The sequence below is a fragment of the Quercus suber genome, unplaced genomic scaffold, assembly GCF_002906115.3.
Source record: "Quercus suber isolate HL8 unplaced genomic scaffold, Cork oak 2.0 scaffold_80, whole genome shotgun sequence".
In the NCBI taxonomy this organism is placed as follows: domain Eukaryota; kingdom Viridiplantae; phylum Streptophyta; class Magnoliopsida; order Fagales; family Fagaceae; genus Quercus; species Quercus suber.
The window spans coordinates 1,124,125-1,139,690 of record NW_027069545.1 but is presented as its reverse complement, the minus strand read 5'-3'; the positions used below and the strand labels follow the sequence as shown (position 1 = coordinate 1,139,690).

Genomic DNA, 15,566 nt, shown 5'->3' with positions numbered 1-15,566 from the left:
TGTATCGTAGTCACTCCAAAGATTGTTTCCGAGGTACTACACGTTCCAAAGATATCGTATCCTGATTACCCTTCGAGTCCACGTCTAAGGACTGTGTCCAAAGATGAACTTCTGTCTCTTTTTTGTGAGGCACCTTCTTTATGTGGTGATTGTCAAAACACCTCATTCTCGGGCTTTGCAAAAGGTTCGAGGTTCCTTAACATGGTAATGACATTTGTTCTCCATCCCTTGTCTCACTATAACTCCATTATCGAGCCTCGAGCTTGCTTTTTGCTTTCCCTCATTGAGGACCTTATTATAGACTTTCCTTCTCATTTCATTTTCTCCCATATTGATGTCTATAAGGATACAACGACTCGTAATAAATTTATCTTTCCTTCTGCTATCACGAGGTCATCTGCCATTTTTTTGCGCCTTATCCTGAGTCTTCTCACTTCATCGTCATGGGTGCCATTAGCGCGGCATCTGTTCGATATAACGAGGTCCAACTTCAACTGAAGCGGCCACGGACTAAGATGGCGACTCCTCCAGCCCATTCTACTCCATCCACCTCCGCTCCTTCTTCTTCCACAGGTGGTGTGACGCTAGAGGTCGTCATGGCACAGCTTGAGCGCATAGATGCTCACTTTGATACACTTTCTACTGAGGTTTATCAAGTGAACACCCATGTTAGTCGCATCACATGATAACAGGCTCGTATGGGTGGCTTCATCGCATCTCCATCTCCCTCTCTATCTCCACAGGCTTCAGAGGATGATCACAATGATGATGAGGATAAGGATGCTAACTCTTCCGATGTTGAGGAGATGACCGCTTCTTAGTGACTTGCCCTTTGTCATTTGTGACAAAAATGGGGAGTTGTTTTGGGTTGAGAGTAGTCATGCACTTAGGGGGAGAGTTAGCACAGGACTTTTTGATAGGGGGAGTGTTTATTTTTTTTAGAGGGATATAGTAAGGATTTATGTATCTTTTCTTTTCTTTCTCTTTAGATACATTATCTTTTGTATACCGGTCTTGTGACCATTCAGTGATAGTAAATATTGTACTTCTTTATCTTATATATATGATGATGTTGTTATCATTTCACCTATCTCTTCATGTGTTGTTTTTTTTCTCTCTTTATACACATGTTTCTTATTATGTATGCAATCTTTTATTTCTGTTTCACACTAAGATGCTTTAATGAGTTTTGTTTAAAGTGTTTCAAAAAGATAGGTTGTCAAAATCTATCATTCCATGAACTCTTTTCTCGCAAAGTTTTTCAAGAGTTTGTGTTATGATTATATTTTATTGTATTCAACAAGTGATTATGAGTTGAGTGATTTATGACTTCTCTCATATTTCATTTGTTTGTTATGGTTTTGTCATAGATTGTTAAAGGGGGGAGATTGTTAGGACATATGTGGAACTTGTTAGAACATTTGTTATTATAGAATTGGCTAATCCTTTGACAAAATGCACTTTACTTGTAATTGAGTAGATCTAGGATGTGTTTAATACTTCAAGGAACAAGAGTTCAAGTCTAGTATTGAAGTCATGCAAGTCTTTCCAAGAAACAAGTAAAGAAGTACTGTTCATTAAACCTTGATAGATAGCTCGACAAATGTATCTATCGAGATTTAATGTTTAATTCTTGACAACTTTCGACAGAAGTTGTATCAATCAAGAATTATGAAATTTAAATTTCCAGATCTATTTTTCACGCATATCCAAGCTATTTGTGTAGGGTTTCTTTTCTCATAATTCTAGATATATATAAGGATTATTTTAAGAGCCATCAATGGTGATGCAACTTGATGCAAAGTGATCATTCACTTAAATTGTGACCAAAGACAATTTGCCCTAGTTCATCTCTCTCTTAAAGAAGCTGCTGCGTCTTTGCGTCAAGGGTTTTGTAACCAATGAGCTTTTTGATCTTCATCGTCTAGATGAACTGAAGGACTTTGCAGCCAACATCTTTTTTAAGTTAGTGTGTTAGTCACGTACTAGGATCTGTGCATCGATTGGTTAGTCACGTACTTGAAGTCATGCATTGAAAGGAGAATTAATACCGTTTGAACACATACATATTGTACAACCAACTCTTAATTTTCCCATCAATAGCCCTTAAAAATATAAACTACAAATATATAAACAAAAACCACGACATGAGGAGCACACCAAGCTTCAAATATGAGTAGTAATACGACTTTCTCAATCTTGCTTAGTTGTGGTAATAATAATTTAGATAATTCAAGACATGGAACAATATTAAATTATAACACTTTATTCTATTATCTTTTATGTTGAATCTAAACAAAAATTAATTGAAATATAAATGGATCATACATAAATTATATGTGAGATTGAATGACAATTTTAATCAACCAAAAATCACACCTTTAATTAAAGAAAAAAAAAAAATCACATGAACCCAAAAAAAAATTCTCAAAGAAAAAACATATAAAGTGACGAATTAAGATTTAGTAATAAGTTTTTGATGTAGTTGTCTTGAGACGTTTGTGAAGCATTTTGATTGGTAGACTCTTTTTTGAAGTTTATGTTACTTCTATTTTCTATTACTATTAAGAAGTATTAATCCTTAAATGGTGAAGGAATTGCAAGATATTGGCACTAATGATACAAATGATAAAGTTTGGTTTAAAAGAAAACTTTGGTGGTATTTACATGTCTGAAATAACGCATGTAGTTATACTACTTGTGATGTAGAACAAACCCCCTATGGCCTTTTTGGACTTCCAAGCGCGCCTAAAATTGCGCAAGGCAAAAAAATGCACTAATAAAAATCATTTGGCCGACAAAGTTGGAATCGCATGAAATTTGGCAAGCTGAAGCTAATTATACAAGAGAATTACATTAAATTAAACTGTTGATGCTAATTAGTGCAATTTTTGACCAACTCTACTCTATTCTCCCTCAATCCAAACTAATTATGAAAGAAAAAGGAAGGAGTTGTGAAACACACGTGGCATACTGAACCTTGTGGAGTATAATTAATGGGAGCAAAGATTATGATTCATCATTGTAGAAACTTTTGGCTGACTTAGAAATTTAGTCTCATGTTAATTATAGAAATGAATTTCGTCTCATGGAGGACCACATTATAAACTATAATGTGTTGAATGATTCATTAAATTTAATGTGTCCAACTATTGCCAGAGTTTTTTTTTTTTTTTTTTTTTTAAATATTTAAGAAAATGTCAAATTTTTAACTGACAATATTTCAATTTTATGTCGATGATTGTTTCAGTTTGGAAAAACGAACAATATGTTGTGTACCAATTAATACTAGTGAATCATTTTAGAGTTACCAATATCCATATATGTACATAAATAATATTTGTTTATGTATGTATGTTTATAAACATATAATTTTTTTTTTAAAGTCATAATATCAAGTTAAATTCAATAACCCAATTTATTAGTTCAAATAATATATTTTAATTTTTTAAAAACATTTTTAATTATTTTTTTACTATACCATCTGGAATGCCTATAAAATTTCTGGTACCAGTTTAAAATGTTAGTACAATATTGACTTGCTTAGAAATCCTCAAGGAATGTCTTAGGTGTGTGTGTTTATGGAGACACCACTTATTTCTTTATGAAAAATAAGAAACCTTTATGAATATATCTCTTTATTGAACAATTGAATGAAATAATCACTTGCTCAAAAGAAATTTAAAATTACATGACTTTGGTATTATTACATTCTATGAAAAAGAAAATTACAAGGGTTTGGTTCTAATAAATTATATATATAAATAAAAGTTTCATTTTCTATCAAATGCCAAAGGACTTTCACTCAAAAAAGCTAGTAGCGATATTCCAATCTCGGTCATAAACGAGTAGGCGCGGCTTCTGGTAAAAGTTTCCTGGTCATAGACAATTCTAAAAAAAAAAAAAAAGCAATTCGACTTTCTTGTATAAGATTAACGAAGATGAAGAATCAAAGTCTATTTAAAGACTAGAAAGATGCATCAAAGTCTTTATAGAGACTTTAATATTGTCAGTTAAAAATTTGACATTTTCTTAAATATTTAAAAAAAAAAAAAAAAAAAAAACTCTGGCAATAGTTGGACACATTAAATTTAATGAATCATTCAACACATTATAGTTTATAATGTGGTCCTCCATGAGACGAAATTCATTTCTATAATTAACATGAGACTAAATTTCTAAGTCAGCCAAAAGTTTCTACAATGATGAATCATAATCTTTGCTCCCATTAATTATACTCCACAAGGTTCAGTATGCCACGTGTGTTTCACAACTCCTTCCTTTTTCTTTCATAATTAGTTTGGATTGAGGGAGAATAGAGTAGAGTTGGTCAAAAATTGCACTAATTAGCATCAACAGTTTAATTTAATGTAATTCTCTTGTATAATTAGCTTCAGCTTGCCAAATTTCATGCGATTCCAACTTTGTCGGCCAAATGATTTTTATTAGTGCATTTTTTTGCCTTGCGCAATTTTAGGCGCGCTTGGAAGTCCAAAAAGGCCATAGGGGGTTTGTTCTACATCACAAGTAGTATAACTACATGCGTTATTTCAGACATGTAAATACCACCAAAGTTTTCTTTTAAACCAAACTTTATCATTTGTATCATTAGTGCCAATATCTTGCAATTCCTTCACCATTTAAGGATTAATACTTCTTAATAGTAATAGAAAATAGAAGTAACATAAACTTCAAAAAAGAGTCTACCAATCAAAATGCTTCACAAACGTCTCAAGACAACTACATCAAAAACTTATTACTAAATCTTAATTCGTCACTTTATATGTTTTTTCTTTGAGAATTTTTTTTTGGGTTCATGTGATTTTTTTTTTTTCTTTAATTAAAGGTGTGATTTTTGGTTGATTAAAATTGTCATTCAATCTCACATATAATTTATGTATGATCCATTTATATTTCAATTAATTTTTGTTTAGATTCAACATAAAAGATAATAGAATAAAGTGTTATAATTTAATATTGTTCCATGTCTTGAATTATCTAAATTATTATTACCACAACTAAGCAAGATTGAGAAAGTCGTATTACTACTCATATTTGAAGCTTGGTGTGCTCCTCATGTCGTGGTTTTTGTTTATATATTTGTAGTTTATATTTTTAAGGGCTATTGATGGGAAAATTAAGAGTTGGTTGTACAATATGTATGTGTTCAAACGGTATTAATTCTCCTTTCAATGCATGACTTCAAGTACGTGACTAACCAATCGATGCACAGATCCTAGTACGTGACTAACACACTAACTTAAAAAAGATGTTGGCTGCAAAGTCCTTCAGTTCATCTAGACGATGAAGATCAAAAAGCTCATTGGTTACAAAACCCTTGACGCAAAGACGCAGCAGCTTCTTTAAGAGAGAGATGAACTAGGGCAAATTGTCTTTGGTCACAATTTAAGTGAATGATCACTTTGCATCAAGTTGCATCACCATTGATGGCTCTTAAAATAATCCTTATATATATCTAGAATTATGAGAAAAGAAACCCTACACAAATAGCTTGGATATGCGTGAAAAATAGATCTGGAAATTTAAATTTCATAATTCTTGATTGATACAACTTCTGTCGAAAGTTGTCAAGAATTAAACATTAAATCTCGATAGATACATTTGTCGAGCTATCTATCAAGGTTTAATGAACAGTACTTCTTTACTTGTTTCTTGGAAAGACTTGCATGACTTCAATACTAGACTTGAACTCTTGTTCCTTGAAGTATTAAACACATCCTAGATCTACTCAATTACAAGTAAAGTGCATTTTGTCAAAGGATTAGCCAATTCTATAATAACAAATGTTCTAACAAGTTCCACATATGTCCTAACAATCTCCCCCCTTTAACAATCTATGACAAAACCATAACAAACAAATGAAATATGAGAGAAGTCATAAATCACTCAACTCATAATCACTTGTTGAATACAATAAAATATAATCATAACACAAACTCTTNTATAGTGTGTTCTACCTCAAAGAATAAATTGGTATACATTCCTCCATACAAAAGAAATCAAAAGGTGGAGAGAAAGGCTATTAAGTCAAAGCCTCCGTTTTGGTCTCAATCTAAGGCTTTGGATGGATCTAAGTTTGTTCCAACTTGCCACCATTGTAGTGTGATTGGTCATATAAGACCTTAATGTCGTAAGATGAAGAGATAACAAAATCATATGGCTAGATCCCTTCCTAAAAAGCCTAGTGGACCTAAACACATTGTTTGTCATCATTGTGGTGCTTTTGGTCATCTAAGACCTCATTACTTTAAGTTTCATGCTCTTAAAAGAATAAAAAGAAAAGAGAAACTTGAACTTCGTGGAAGTTGTGCTAAAAATGGTAAACCGGATTTGAGTGAAAATAACATGTTGTTAAAGAAAGTGTTTAATGCTTTTAACTCCTTGTCTATGTGCATCTCTAGTTCTCATTCATTCAACTCTTATCTCACTTTTTATGAGATACTCATTTTAAACAATCAATCCGTTTGGATGAGGAAGGGTTCCTATGGTTGAGTTTTTGCTCTTTTGGTCCTTGATATAATTTTTTCGATCTTTGTAGGACCCTTTATGCATTAGATGCTTCATTGTCATGCATTTGTGCATCATGCATAAATGCATTGTTTGTGTTGTTTTTGCATTTGATCTTACTTTTATGTTTTAGCTTATTGTGAGTAAAAAATCCAAAATTACATAAAAAGTGAAAAATTTAAAAAGTTTAATTGTATATGTTTGAGCATATATCTCATGTGAGTTTGGCATTGTACCTTCGTATAAATAGCTTAGTGCATTTATAAGCTTAGATTTTTTTGTATGCACATCTATCTTTGTGGGAAAAACTCTTAACATCTATGTGTAATTGTTGTAAATCGATCTTCAAACTTGTCACGAATGATTAGTTAATAGTCATGTTGGTTTTGACACATGCATAGACTTCTGCATATATATCTTCCCACACTTTTATTTTTTTTGCTTAAAGAGCTCAATCAATGTAAATCTCAAAATGAAAAGAGATAATGAGCTGTGAAAGCCGTCCCACATACTAGTATTTGACTAAGAAAAAGGGAAAACGACTTGTATTGAAAATGTATGGTGCCCAAAAAGCCAAAGGCTTTTCATCAAATTGAAATATAAAAAATTTCAAGCATCAATCTCAAAATGAAATGTATTCATTCAAAATGATTAAATTTTATGATTTGTAAAAAAGCCAAATGAAAAGTTTCAAAGATATGTAATCATTTTCTTATGGGAGATCATATATGCATATTTTTATAAGTGAGATAGACCACTTGGCTTAGTACTAGTTGTGTATGACTTGATTGAGTTGACAATTTAAGCTTCACCCTAAACTAAGGACTATTTCACGTTTGATACACACACACACAACACACATGCCTAATGTTCAATGAATGCCTTATTCATTTGTTCGATTATACTTGTTTAAATATGATGTGTGTGTGATCTATATAAGGATTAAACCAAAAAGATTTTTAATCATTTTATATGTATTTGGAAGTGATTTTTATCACTTTTGTGTTCATGTCTTATGCTTACTTTGTTTTTCATTATTTAAGCATGTTTTGTGTTGAAAAATAGGTGTCAAAAATTTTGGCTACTCATTTTGGCTACTCTCACAAGTAGCGAGTTTTGGCTACTTGTTTTGGTGACTTGCAAGTCGCAAGTTCCAGTCATGAGTTCACACAGAATGCTTTCGCGACTTACTTGTGACTTGCTAGTCACGAAACACCCAGAATCAGCTTTTTAAGGAGCTTTTCATGGGAAACCTATTTTAAACCTCTCCTATTCTCTCTAAAACCCCTCTTTCAATATTTTTACATCAAAACCTAATCAATTTGAATAATTTTTCATTCCATTAATATCTCTAAGATAATTTTAAACTCTTTTCATTGTTTTGGATCTTTAGATTATGTTTTGGAGAGTTTTGTGCTCTTAGTTGGGATTTTCATTATAAAGGTTGGGAAAACTTAATTTTTGTCAAATTTTTGTATGGGATTGGTTTCTTTTGATGATTTGCTTTGGATGTTGGCCCTCCAATTTGCTTGTAATTCAGCACTTAGAAACCTTGTATTTATGTGGGAATCATATGAGGGTAGTGTGTGAGATAGTGTGAAGAAATGCTCAATAATGTGTAGTGAAGCAAAGACTCATGACTGGATCTCGCGGGTGGCTTGCGACTGGCAAGCCGCCAGATGATGCACACGAGCGAAGCATGCAGAGAAGCTGAACCGTCATGCCAACTATTGCACTACAGGACAAAAAGTCTAAACTGACCATTTAGTTAGCTCACGGCTTGAACTTGCAACTCAGTCAAGTCGTGAGGCCAAGTCGCCAGCTAACTCTGTTTTGAAAAAACTGACTCTTCGCATTCCTTTCTCACCCTAGTATAAATACCCCTTATACCCATGAAATGGAGAGAGCTTCCAGAGAGAGTTTTTAGAGAGAAACCCTAGAGAAAAACAAAATTGACACATCTATAATTTTTTCATAGAGACTGTTCAAATTCTTCTACTCTTACTCTCTCCATTGTTACATCCTTGAGAGGTTCTTACCTAAATCTTTTTCTCACCATACCATATCTGTGAGAAGGCTTTTTGGTGCTTTGGAAAGCAGTTAGAAAGGTCTAATGGTTATTGGTTGATGCTATGGGCTATAGCGGAATCCAGTAAGCTAAAAAAGACAAAGGTTCGGCGTAACCTCATTGGAGCAAGAAGCTTGGAGGGCTTAGGTACACTGGGTAGATTAGGCTTGGAGGCTCTATTGCTATTCATGTATCCTAACTACATTTTCTAGTGGATTATTGATCGCTTGGAGGGCGGAGGAGAGGTTTTTTTTCCAAGGGCTTCGGTTTCCTTTTCGATAACAAATCATTGTGTTGTCTTTGTGTTTGTATCTCTCTTTCCTTAATTTTTGCCTTTCAATTTCTGCTGTGGATGTGATTTTAATTGGTTTCGATTGTTTATCAATTATGTTATTAGCTTGTGTTCATTTTCCGCACATATATTGTTTGACATTAAACTTGAATTGATAATATTGTAATTGGGGGTCTAAACGTTTATAGTGTTTTATACACTATTTGAACATTCAAAGAGAAAGAGGCCCATTACGACTGATAAGGGGAATTTTTAATTGAAAAAATAAAAGTTGATCTTCAAAGACCCGTCAGCTCTATTATGCATACTGAAGACAGTAAGCTGAAGGTAGTAAGCTGAAGGGTAAGCTGAAGATAGTAAGCTGAAGGTAGTAAGCTGAAGATAGTAAGCTGAAGATAGTAAGCTGAAGGGTAAGCTGAAGATAGTAAGTTGAAGGTAGTAAGCTGAAGATAGTAAGCTAAAGGGAGTAAGCTGAAGGGTAAGCTGAAGGCAGTAAGCTGAAGATAATAAAGCTGACGACCCTAAAGCTGACGACCCTAACGAGGTCGTAGGCAAAGCTGACGACCCTAAAGCTGACCACCTTAACGAGGTCGTAGGCAAAGCTGACGACCCTGACGAGGCAGTAGGCGAAGCTGACGACCCTAATGAGGGAGTAGGCAAAGCTAACGGCTCTAAAGCTGATGGCTTCAATGTATTCTTGACTTGATCACCACGCATGAATGATAAAAAGATGACTTGCTTTCCACGTTCAATATTAGAGTTCTATAAGGAAAGGATTCCGCAATCTACGCTCATAAGGATTCCTATAAGGAAAAGACTTCTACTCCAAGGAAGAGAGGTCCACCCTCTACTACTATAAAAACCCCAATACCCTCACAAGCCAAGGTACGCATAATTGACCCCGCTCTAGCACTTTAGAGTTGTGAGAAGTTCTAACTTGACCTTCGGAGGATATTTGGCTGGAACCATACCGGTACTCCTCTTAAGGTCTTCAGCTTTTGTGTTGTGCAGGTGTTGTTTTGAGTGTGCGAGGCCCGTGTGGCTCACTGGTGGTTTTTTCGGCATCATCAGCGACTAATGCTTCTACTTCCAATATAGAATCCTAATAAAATAGAGCAAACTATACTACTGAACTACACAAAATTTAAAATTGAGAAAGATTAAATTATCGGTGACATTTGGGATATGCCATAACCACAACTATAAGTCTATACCAGTTGTTAAGAGCCTTGTGGCCATAGACCTCTATCAGTGTCTTGTGGCCGCACTTTTAATCACCTATGAGCAATACATATTTTTAATGATATGAAGACTTGAATTTTTAATTTACACAAAAACTGTAAGATAATTTAGGGATAGGGATAGGGATGGAAATAGAGATGGGATTGGTACATGAACCTTAGGCCATGGAGGTGTTGTCACCATGGAGAGAGCGGAAGTTTTGGTCATGACTACAATAATGAGCCTTCTCTTTTGTGAACCTTAATATGACTTTCTTTAGTGTAAAGTAAATTATTTGGACTCCATAATAATTTTGGTTATTAGGATTTTGATCCAGAATCGAATAGCCTGACTGAAGATTAATGGGACATTTGGCCATGCTTTTTTTTTTTAAAAATTTTTTAAATATTATTTGTGCACACTCTTATAGATGCAAACTGCAATTATATATATATTGCCACGTCCCAAACCTAAAAGGGTCCAAAGAATGAGAAAAATGTCTCAAAGGTACTTGTAGATTTGTTCCTTTTGGCAATTCAATCCAAATAAAATCATAACAAATACCAACATCAATAATTATCCTAATAATTCCATTAAATATACTCCCAAAGTAAATCAGAGCTCTATGCAATAAATACAATGACTATTGGTCACAAAAGAATGGCAGTCTGAATAAATAATTGCATAACATCAACTCGTCCCATTAGTGGAAAATAAAGGCATAACAACTATTAGATACAAAAGAATTGGGTCAAGCCTAATCTAAGTTATATATCATCAATTATTTCCATCACAAAAGTCAACCTCCATCAGCAGTTAGTCTAACTACTGCTAGCCACCAAAAAGCTATCTAAAAAAGATAGTTGCCTACTCTGAAAAAGTTTGTAAAATAATGGAATGAGACAGAAGCCAGTAAGTAGAATAATTAATGGGGGTGGGGGAAATGCAAGTTTCATGATGATAACAATTTACAAATCATGTTTTAATTTGGGAATTTCCAAATAATTTCTACAAAACCATTTCCAAAAAGAATATGACAAGAATGAATAAAATTACATGGCACAAAGCTTCTCAAAATGCTCTCATGAAACTACATACTATAATTTGTGAGTAATAACAATACAATTCCAAACCCAAGGCCACATGACAACGCCGTCACAAAGACGAAACTAATTTGCCGTCACAAAGACGGATCTCATTGCCGACACACAGCCGGAACTAAATATGCCATCACAAAGACGAAACTCATCGCCGTCACAAAGACGGGTGCTAAGATACCAATGTCACACAAACTATAATATCTAGCTAGGTAATCACCGAATAATTACATGTCACAGCACATGGGTAGAACGTAAAGAGCTTACAAATTACCTTTAATTCAAAATACATAATTCACTAGCAAGTAGTTTCATAAAATATTTGAATGCCCAAGATATTCACAAAGTTCTCAAAGCCCTCAACTCATTTCTTGTCAAAATGATTTTGTATTAACTTCCCAAATAACATAGGTCAAGATAAAGCATCTTTATATTTTGCAAATAATGCAATAAATCCATAAAATTCATTCTCAAGAATTTAATCAAGATGCTAGTCTTTTATATGCTAACAAATCATGTAATTTCCCATATGCAATAAAAATATGCACTTTCATATATAATCATAAATAGTAGGGTCACAGCACAACACTTTTTAGAAAAAACATAGTTCCATCATTAATTTTCCAAAATGTGTTTGACCCAAAAATAATGTTTATGCACATGATTATTTTCCAAAAATCCCATTAAAAGCTACTTACCTCGCAACCTGCAAAAGCCTAATTTTCCAAGCTCCAAAAGAAATTAGCTAGAACCTAAACAATACCAAGCAAACCTATCAAAATAACCATAAAGCTTGAAATTTTATCCGCTACCTATTAGAAAATGCTAACTAAGAAATTAATTAGGCAAGCCTAGCATTTAACCTCACAAATAATGTATTCCACTTCCAAAGTTTTTCAACAATTTCATTACAAGGCATTGACTCCAACTTATCATCACATCATTCCAAGCTTCACCTTTACCATAAGAGATCCTAACACTTTATAAATTTCTTCCTTAATATACATGTCATTTTCAAGAGACCCACAAAACAACAACATATATAACAATACCCACCACTACAAACCCCAAATGTAAATCCTCCACTAGCTCCAAATACACAATCAAAATTAGATTCATCAACTATTTAACATTAGAAAGCCAAAAATCTCAAATTTTCACCACTTAGCTAACCACCATTGCAAAAATCATAAACCCACTCATCAAATACATCCACCAAGACCAAAACCATACATAAAAACACATAAATATCACTTCTAGTGCTCATAAATCACATGGGTATTATTATTAAAGCTTAGATAAACATAACCTCAAGCAAAAGCATATAAACCCACAAAAAAATTAGAAATTGTACTTCAAATAGTAGAGGTGAGTGAACCTTACCATTTTCCTATGGAGTTTTCCGGTGATCTTGCCGGAAAAGATGGCGGAAGTGATGAGAAGTGAAGGTGCCGGTGGGTGAGTGAGGGAGTGTGAAAGAGAAGTGTTTGTATTGTGTGAAAAAAAGAAAAAAAAAAAAAAAAGAAAAAAAAAAAGGAGAATATGGTGGAAAGGAGTGATGGCCGGTCAAAGAGGGAGGGAGATATTTGTGAATGTGTGGTGAGGAAATAAGGGGTAGGTGGGTCATACTGTGGCTCCTTAAAAGAAATCTGACTTCCCCTTTTATTTTATTTTATTTTTTTATTTGGGCTGGGGCATTACATATATATATATATATATATGTAAATGGTGAAGTAGCCAACACAAATTAATCCTCAATCACATTCTTTTTAGTCCATTTTATATCATACTAATCACAACTTGCTAAGTATTATTTCACTTTCCTTAAAAAAAAAAATTTAATGCCAAAAAAAGAAGCCAAGTAGATAGCATAACGCAATTGGTGAAGTCTAAATTAGAATATAAAAAATGTGATAGAGAATTTGTTTTTCCTAAAATTTCATTATATCACATTTACAAACCAATGTGTTATCAGTCCCAAAAAAAAAATTTCCTCAAAAAAAAAAAATCTTGAAAAACTAATTTGAAATTTCTTTAATTGTCTTTTTTTTTGTTTTTTTTTTTGTTTTTTAAATTCACCCATCACACTCATTATCACATCAATTTGTAAATGTTATATATATAACTATATAATAAAATTTGCAATATATTTTTTCCACACACCCAAGAGAGAGACGGAGGAACACAAGTGTTGCGTTGAGATTGGTGGAGTACAATTTGTCCCAATATATATATATATATATAGTCTCAGGGGGCCAAACCATGAATTATAATTTCGGTTGAATGATTTCTTCTATTTAATGTGTCCAACTACTATGTAAGTATCTTCTAAAAAAAACCTAATATATGTAGTCAAAGGTATGAAGTATGAACAGAGTTGCTTGGAAAAAATTGGTTGGTTTTTCCCAGTCTTGTACAGCTGAGTTGGCAACAAATGTTGTATTTGTTTAGATGCTTTCAAAATATCTTTCTAAATTTCCATAAAAAATACTAATAATAGTATTAAAGTTAAAGTCTTTAGAATTCAGGCATTTTTTATTTTATGGGTCATGCTAACGAGTGTCCTTAGGACATTGGTTAACAATCTAATTAAATAAAGTTTTTATGGGAAAAGAAAAAAAAGGCAATTAATGTTTTGACAGCTTTTTTTATTTCCCATAAAAGTGATGTCAAAATTTTCCTAAAATGGATTGTTAACTAATGCCCTAAGAGCATTCGTTAGCATTTCCCTTATTTTATTTTATTTTTTCTTGTCTTTGTTTTACTTATATTGGGATTGTTGGATAAGTCGACTTATTTTTGAAAGAACTTCCATCAACTGTCATTAAAAAACATCAACTAGCTACACCAAGAGACACTTGATTTTGGATGAAAGAAAAGCACCTCTTCCATCCACAAAATCAGGTCTGAAACAAATTGTATAGCCAATTAATGGGCAACTACATTTCTTCCCTCTTAATAACAAAAACCTTACATCTCTCAAAACATCCCTAGCAAAGTAGCAATACCTTGACTTCTGGAATTTCATTTCTAAGAGCAATTGCATCACTGAGTCTAAAATACAAAAAAGTACAAAAATTTACACAATATAGCATAAAAAACACACGCATTAGCCCTTGTAAAGCTTTGTAAATATCCAAACTAGCTATAGTAAATTTGTATATATACACGGTTATTGTAACTTTCTATTTCATTATTTACATATTTTTTATCTCTCCATACACACACTCTCTCTCTCTTCCCTTTACTCTCTCTCTCTTCAACTCAAAATCTCTACAACCGATCAATCCATCCACCTAACACTGCAACCTAACACTACCAACCACCACCACCACCACCACCACATTACAATACATAACAATTTGACCACAAAATCAATTAAAAATCAAACACACCCACACATAGATGTACCAACAGAGATAGAGAAAGCATTGTTGTGAACTTGTGGCTATGGGTTGGTACTTGGAAGTTGATTGGAACAAGTCTCAAAGCTTGTGGAGGAGAACGGAATTTGTGGCTCGACTAGAACGAATCTCTATGCTTGTGGATCGATGCTTGTGGCAGAGAAGGATGCTTGTGGCGGCTTAAGGGTTTGAGTAGAGGGGGTGACGTCTGGTTGTGAGGGAGAGAGGGGGAGAGGGCGATTTGACCAAAAGGGGAAGAGGGAGAGGCGATTTGAGGAAATGAGGCTCTTGGAGCTCTCATCCATGGAGAGAGAGTGTGTGTGTTCATATTTGTTAAAAGGGAGCTAAGAGAAATAATAATAATAAAAAGTGAGGAAAATAATTATTTAAATAAAATAGATGGTAGATTAGACAAACTGATGTGAGAGTTTTGGATAAGTGACTGTGTAAAATAGAAAAAGTGGATTCTTATATTAAAATAGATAATAAAATTTGCACAAACTGATGCAATTTCTCTAAGCCACGAATCATCCACATATCTGAGCTTTGTATCACCATAAGGGTTTGTTTCAAGTCTCCCTCTAAAATAATCATCCTTATCCCAACATCCATTATTAAGAAGTTGGCAACTTTTTGGTGCCAAAACATTTTAGATTTGAGTTTATTAATAGAATTGTGTTAGAGTTTGGTTTTAGTGTGGTGTTTTGGATTTTGAGATTTAAATCTGTTAAGTTTTTTTTTTATTGGCCTTTCCCTCAAAAAAATAAAAATAAAGGGGGGGGGGGGGGGGTTCTTTTTTCATTTATGGTTTTTTTGAATAAAATTTCCTAAATTATGACTTGAGTGATTTTGGATTTTAATACACATAAATGGGCTTTGCTGGTTTTAATGGACTTTTAGGTTTACTGGCAAGTTTAAGCTTATATTAGGCTGAAAGGGCTGATGGACCTAAGGGC

The 15,566-nt window shown here is 33.4% G+C and overlaps 1 long non-coding RNA gene across 1 annotated transcript; it reads right to left on the bottom strand.

Annotated features, from left to right (window-relative positions):
• Positions 1 to 10,678: 10,678 nt before the first annotated feature.
• On the bottom strand, positions 10,679 to 12,734 carry LOC136067636 (uncharacterized). Its single transcript, XR_010629070.1, has 2 exons — positions 12,590 to 12,734; positions 10,679 to 10,981 (listed from the first exon to the last, which is right to left on the bottom strand). It is a non-coding gene; the product is annotated as an uncharacterized LOC136067636 (long non-coding RNA).
• Between the last annotated feature and the right edge of the window lie 2,832 nt (positions 12,735 to 15,566).